General features: G+C 53.1%; 2 long non-coding RNA genes across 2 annotated transcripts; one reads left to right on the top strand and one right to left on the bottom strand.

Moving 5' to 3' along the window:
* The first annotated feature begins 354 nt into the window (after positions 1-354).
* Positions 355-4,515, top strand: LOC113888492. Its single transcript, XR_003509993.1, has 3 exons — positions 355-585; positions 1,431-1,603; positions 2,892-4,515. It is a non-coding gene; the product is annotated as an uncharacterized LOC113888492 (long non-coding RNA).
* On the bottom strand, positions 4,273-6,446 carry LOC113888493. The gene is made up of 2 exons (XR_003509994.1): positions 6,244-6,446; positions 4,273-5,533 (listed from the first exon to the last, which is right to left on the bottom strand). It is a non-coding gene; the product is annotated as an uncharacterized LOC113888493 (long non-coding RNA).

Raw genomic sequence — 6,446 nt, forward strand, 5'->3', positions numbered from 1 at the left:
GGACGGCTTTGCTGAGAGGTTTTGTACTCTAGCTGTGGTGCTTCTGAGTAGCATCTGGCGATGAGCACAGTCCTTTCATCAGGGCAGTTCATGCTGTGCAGGATTCACGGTGCCAGCATCGCTCTGCTGTCCTGCCCCGCAGGGCCATCTGGTCGCTGGATTCCAGGGAGGGCTGAGGCCGGCTGCAGGGAGGCTCCTGTCCGGGGTCTCTGCACTCAGTCAGATGCTCTCGGTGCCCCATAGCCCCCCTTTTTTTGAACAAGACAGTCCTTTACGATGGCATTAAGCTATAACAAGGGTTTTTTTGTACTTGGGGGAAAGCATAGCTAATAGATCTTCAAATAAGTTTCTGGTTATAATGTAAAGCCTGTGTGATTGCCTTTTTCAGAACAGTCTATTGTTAGCCAATTTGACACTTACCTCACTCCCTCAGCTGCCAGCTATACAGGAAGAGGTAGGAGATGACAAGACCGCCATCAAATGTGAAACCTCGACCCTCGCCTGGCCACGGTCCCTTCGGCTGGGCCGCCTGCGCACGGGGGCGCTGCGCACAGCCACCCATGAGGACCTCAGGGACGCCCACAAGTAAGCGACCTGTGTGTGCGTCGTCAGTTTCAGGAGCCCTGCGCCTCTTGTCTTGAAAGAGTTGCAAGGATGATTTTAAAGGAATACCACTGAGTTCGGTGCCTGTGTTTAGTGGTGAACTTCAGGTGCTGGGGAAGAAGAGCTCAGTGACCTCAGTGATTTTAGAAAACGTCCATCTCTACAGATTGACTCCTGTGGGAGCTTTCTTCCTGCTCTTGGTAGAGGTCTGCCCGGCCTGGGGCACGTTCCTGACAGTGACGGCCCCGTGCCTCTCGGGTTCGCTCTTGAGGGTCCCTCCCTTTTCTGCAGGGGTCTCCTCTCAGGAGACTCTGTCCCCTCCTGTGACTGACACTGTCCTCGTTCAGAACACTACTTGCTGAGCTCCCATCCTGAGCCAGGCAGCACTCAATGGGGGGCATGTGTGTTCACCTGACCAGCAGCCCTGCACGGTGACCGTCGCTCTCCTGCCACGGCCGGGCACGGTTACCCTGTGGGAGGCGGGGGACCTACCCAGAGCAGGGGAGCTCGTCTTCTCCTGGAGCATCATCACCTGCCGAGCAGCGACCCTAAGGGAGGGTCAGAGCGCCCTCTGCACCAGCTGGCCTGGAGTCAAGCCCTCCTCGCGGGAGAGCTCGAGGCAGAGAATCTCAGCTTCCCGGTGCAGTTGTCTGACGCTGGGAGCCTGCATTGCTCGTGTGGAGTGTGGTCGGTGAAGGAGACTCCAACTGTCAGCTGCGAGGTTGAGGCGCGGGTGCTGCTGGGTGCCCGTTTCTATCAGTAGCTCTTGTGGAGGGGTGTGTGTTTGCACAAGGGTGCCAGTTAAAGGTCGTTTTCTCTCCCCGAAGCTCCACAGGCTCTCAGGACAGCCCCGGGAATAACCCCAGCAGCAGCACCAGCAGCCAGGGCTCGCTGCACAAAGCCCCAAAGAAGAAGGGCATCAAGTCCTCCATCAGCCGCTTGTTTCGCAAGAAGGAAAAGGGCCGGCCTGAACACCCCAGCAAGGAGGCGTTAGGACCAGGTGGGTGCTTCACCGTTCAGAGGGAGGAGGGCCTGCAGGCATCTCCCTTCTGTGTCTCCCCTGTTGTCCCCACGAGGCTCCTGTCAATCATCCTGGGGGTCCTCCTGGGAGCAGGAGTGGAGGAGGCGTCTGTCTTCTCAATGGGTCTGAGATGATCGGCTGAGTTAATGAGTGGATGGTTGGATGGATGGATTGATTAGTGAGTGGTGGATGGATGAACAGATGGCTGGCTGGATGGGTGGATGAACGGAGCATGGAAGGAATAAAGCAGATGATTGTACTCCAGTGCTAGAAACATATTCTACGAAATTGATTGAGTAGGAGCTGGGCGATGATTGTTTCATCCTAACAGTGACATGTGTTTGGAAACGGCCTAAGTGCTCCTCAGTGAGGGGTAAGGTACAATCTGTGGACACCCCACAAGGAACAGCCCGCCCTCCTTCCTGCCACCTTCCCCATCCCCAGGAGCTCATCAGGGGTTCTACCCATGCCCCCCACCCCACCCGACAGCCACACAGGTCCTCCTGGGGTCCCCTCATCACACAGGGTTATCATCAGGCCCCCATATCACTCAGCTTCCTCTCCTTGAGGACAGCGTATGTTCCTGCCTCTTCAGCCACAAATTTGTTGAGTCTCGTTTGTGCTGGGTGTGGGATTTACAGGGGTAAGTAAAGCAGATGTGGTCTGGAGCACAGTTAAGTGACAAGAGAGAAAAAGGAGCAGATTATTAAATGCTATCCCTATTAGTAGTAAATACAATGCTGAGATGGATGGTGCATTGATTATGTACCAGATGCTGTGTGTGCCCCTTACCAAGCAGGTGCTGCCCCCTCCCGATTTACAGAGGAGGACACAGTGACAGTCACGTGGTTAGGGAGCGGTTAGGGCAGGTTCACACCCACCCAGTGGGACCAGACACTTTGCCGAGCCCTAGCCACCTCTCTCGTGGATGAAACAGGAATGAGATGGCTCTATGGCATGATGATTCAATGGACATGAGTTGGAGCAAACTCCAGGAGATAGTGAAGGACAGGAAAGCCTGGAGTGCTGCAATCCAAGGAGTGACAAGAGTCGGACACAACTGAGCGACTGAACTAAAACCTGAGTGTGTGCTAACCTGTTTCAGTCGTGTCTGACTCTGCGACCCCAGGAACTGTAGCCCACTAGCTCCTCTGTCCATGGGATTCTCCAGGCAAGAAGACTGGAGTGGGTTGCCATGCTCTCTTCCAGGGCATCTTCTCAACCCAGGGATCGAACCCACATCTCTCATTATCTATTGCATTGGCAGGCAGGATCTTTACCCCTAGCGCCACCTGGAAAGCCCCAGTGAATGCTGACAACTAGAAATGCAGAAAATAAGGGCTGCTCCTAAGTTAAACTGGAAGAGCAGCAAGCACAGGTTGTAAAGAGGAAAACACACGATGAGCGACAACAGCACCAACAGAAACAAGGGATGCGTTCACCCACAGAAAGAAAATACCTGTGCCGTTCGGAAGAGGAGCCCGTCACCCTTGGAGGGACAGCTGGAACCAGAATGAAAACCGAGGCCATGGTCAGCAGTGCCCACCACACGGCCTGGGTGGCGTGGTGTCACTCACCAGGCTTCCTGTATCCCCAGAGCAGCTGGCAGTAACATCTCTGAGTGCCAGGCCGGGCAGCGTCCCCGAGTGAGCTAAGGCATCACTGCTCTCCTTCCAGTGCTGCTCCGGGGCCCTCTGTAGGCGGCCACCCTCATCCCCTGCCCTGCCACTTGCTGGGGCCCGGCTGTCCCCCTGGGATCCTTTCAGCCCTTGAGCTTGGGTGTTCCCAGCCCTCTGCCACACCGGACTGGGACGCAACTCAGGACTTGGGCTTGAGATATCAAGGAGACCGTGAATCTGGAAGGACACCACCCTGGGGCCTGTGAGAGAGCAGAAGAGCAAAGCCCCGACGGGGAGGAAACAGAGCTGGGGGAACGTGCCCACAGCCTCCACTGCCTCCTGCACAAGTGCCTTTTCTTTGTCTCTCCTTGGCCTGAAACAAACCCCAGCTGCTGCTGCTCCGCAGGTGATTCCTAAAGATGCACCTCCTGCCAGAGCTATTGTCCTGCTGCTCTGGAGCTGCCTGAGTGTGCTCAGGAGTATCAGACAAGTAGGGCTGCCACACCTCATACTGGAGGTGGGGGGCCTGATACTGGGGAAGGGTCGGAGGTGGGGGGAGGGTTTGAGGGTAGGGGAGGGCCTGATGCTGGCCTAGGGCCGTGACGCTGGACTGGGGTCTGATGCTGGACTAGGGTCTGATGCTGGGGGAGGACTTGATGCTGGACTAGGGTGCATCATTTGGATCCCCGTCAAGGTTGCCCTCGGACACCCCACCCTGTGACCGATGGCGAGCCTCGACACCTGAACTTTGTTCCCACCCTTGGCCCGCTGCCCACACCTCAGCAGCAGAGGGGCCCTGTCCCCGCAGATGCTGAAGTGATGGAGCCTCTTGTCTCCGGAGCCAAGGGCATGAACACACTGTCGGTCGTCCTCTAGGGACACCTATGCTTCCGCCTTCTGGCCTTTCCATTGCATCCGTCCGTTTCTCTTAACAGAATGTCCGTGTGATGACACGGGCTCCCATTACCAGCTCTGGTCTGTTCTCAGTGAGAGTACAGCTTACCCTCGGCACTCTTTATTGGCCCTGGGAAATTTTGCTTCAGTACTTTATTGAAAGAAAGCAATAAATAATACTGTGATAAAAATAGTTCAAAAGTAGACTGTACATACTTTGTCACATATTCGGGAAGTTCACAAAAGATTAATAGGAAAATAGAATGATAACAATGAATTGTACAAGTAAATTAAAGGCGGAACCCACATGTAAAGAAACATGCTGTCTCTGTCTACCAAGATACCAGCTGCATAATAAATATCACACTGTGACCTGAACGCATCTCTTGCTGGCTTTTTTAATGTGCCGCTGAAAAAGTAAAAATTACATTTGCTACTTATACAATCCAGAATGGCTATGTCATCACAGTCTAAAAATGTATGCCTAGGTCCATTCTTTAAACATGTTTACAATCATGTAAAAAGATGATTTACATAAAAATAAGGGCTTTGTCAGAGCTACACTACCCTGTCTGTCTGGGAAGTGGCACCTTCACTGTCCAGCTCGATGGCTCTGCAGCGGGTGCAGGGCATCGCGATTGGTCCTCAAAGAGTCTCACCGGAGAGGAGGGATCCGGGTCCACAGAGACTGGGTTACAGGAGAGATTTTCAGTCTTCTTCTAGGCATCCTTTCAGCCCAAATTTCATTAGAAGCTCACATTTAACACCCAGTACTTTTAAATCACTTCACGCTGTGGACAAAAAGCATTTCTTGCTAGAAAAAGTACAGTTTAGGCCAGTCGTTAACATCCAACAACAACTGGTTGAAATTAAGTTTGCTTATTTCAGAGTGATTGTTGGAGAGCTTGGTTATATTCTGGAAGGATAATAAAGCACACCGTGTCATGATGATTTTATAATCGCAGGAAAACCCCTTCTCTCATGGTTTAACATTGAAAAATTAAACAAGAATAATTACAATAAATGCATCATTTACAAAAGCCCTGTGTTTGTTCATAGGATTTATACAGACAAGCACTACAGTACATTCATTTGAAAGACTGAAATCAGGTATCAGAACATGAATTGATCTGAAAGGATATTCATAGCCTGAATATACAAGAAAAAGGAAGGAATTATATAAATGAAGTCATAAGTTTCCATAAATATCAGAAACATTAAATTCTAAAATATTTTCTCTATGGTATTCATGAATTTTTCACTAATTAAAAACCCTGTAATATCTTCGGGTCCATGTAACAAGTATTAACAGAGTAAAGATTACATCGAGTTCAAAATGTAGTCTTTGTTGTATACTGGCTGCTGTATAAACATCTGGAGAATTCGTGCAGGTAAACTGGAAACACACACACAGAAAAGTCAGTCCTGGGTTGGCAGCTGGTGCCCCAGCCCCTGCCCCTCCTGACACCCCCACCCCCCACCCCCTTTGGGGCTTCAGCTGCTTTGAGAATTCAGAGAAACATGGAGGGCCAAGCAGATCAAGGAGAGAACTCTGTGGCTGACTTTATTCTGACATATAGCTAAAAGCTGCTGGTAAAAAAACCTCAAAAGCCCAATCCAGCTTTCTAGCTGAGATGTGAACAGGACAGAGCAGACAGCCTCCTGCCCTCAGAGTTGCTCGAGCAGGGCTGGGCCCCAGGGCGGGACCCACCAGAGGACCACCCAGAGCAGCACCTGCAAGGGAGCGTAGCCCCTTAGCGGTGGCCGAGCCCCAGATGACGGTGCACCTCCATGTGAAACACTGGCCTCCGCACGGAGAGGCCCAGGGCAGGGCAGCCTCGTGAACCCTGACGCTCTGGGCCCTGTTCCCTCCGAGAACGTGCACGCAGGGCGTGGCCGGCAGCACTGGCGCTGTGGGAGGGATACCCATGCGTCCCTATGCGAGGGGCCTTGGCCATGCTCTGACCACTCCGGCGGCAGTGGGGCACCAAGGTCACGTTCTCTGCTGTGAGGGTTCTCCCAGGCTAACCTCCGGAGACCCACTGACCCTCCACTCCCTGGGGCGTGGGCTCCGTGCCCCCGCAGGACCAGCCGGCCTGTACTCACCCTGAAGCACATCAGGAGCAAGTCCTGACTGTAGCAGAATCCAGCCCCTGTGTTCCCACCACGCTGCCTGGTCCCATGAGCGCGGGAGGAAGGGTGCAAACACAGAGTGCGGTTAGTCGTGCAACGTCACATGGGGCACGAGGACACACAACGCACACCCGCAGCAGTGCCCACTCCTACTGAGGGTCTGGGGAAACTTCTAG

This window comes from Bos indicus x Bos taurus, unplaced genomic scaffold, assembly GCF_003369695.1.
Source record: "Bos indicus x Bos taurus breed Angus x Brahman F1 hybrid unplaced genomic scaffold, Bos_hybrid_MaternalHap_v2.0 SuperScaffold_100297, whole genome shotgun sequence".
NCBI classification, from domain to species: domain Eukaryota; kingdom Metazoa; phylum Chordata; class Mammalia; order Artiodactyla; family Bovidae; genus Bos; species Bos indicus x Bos taurus.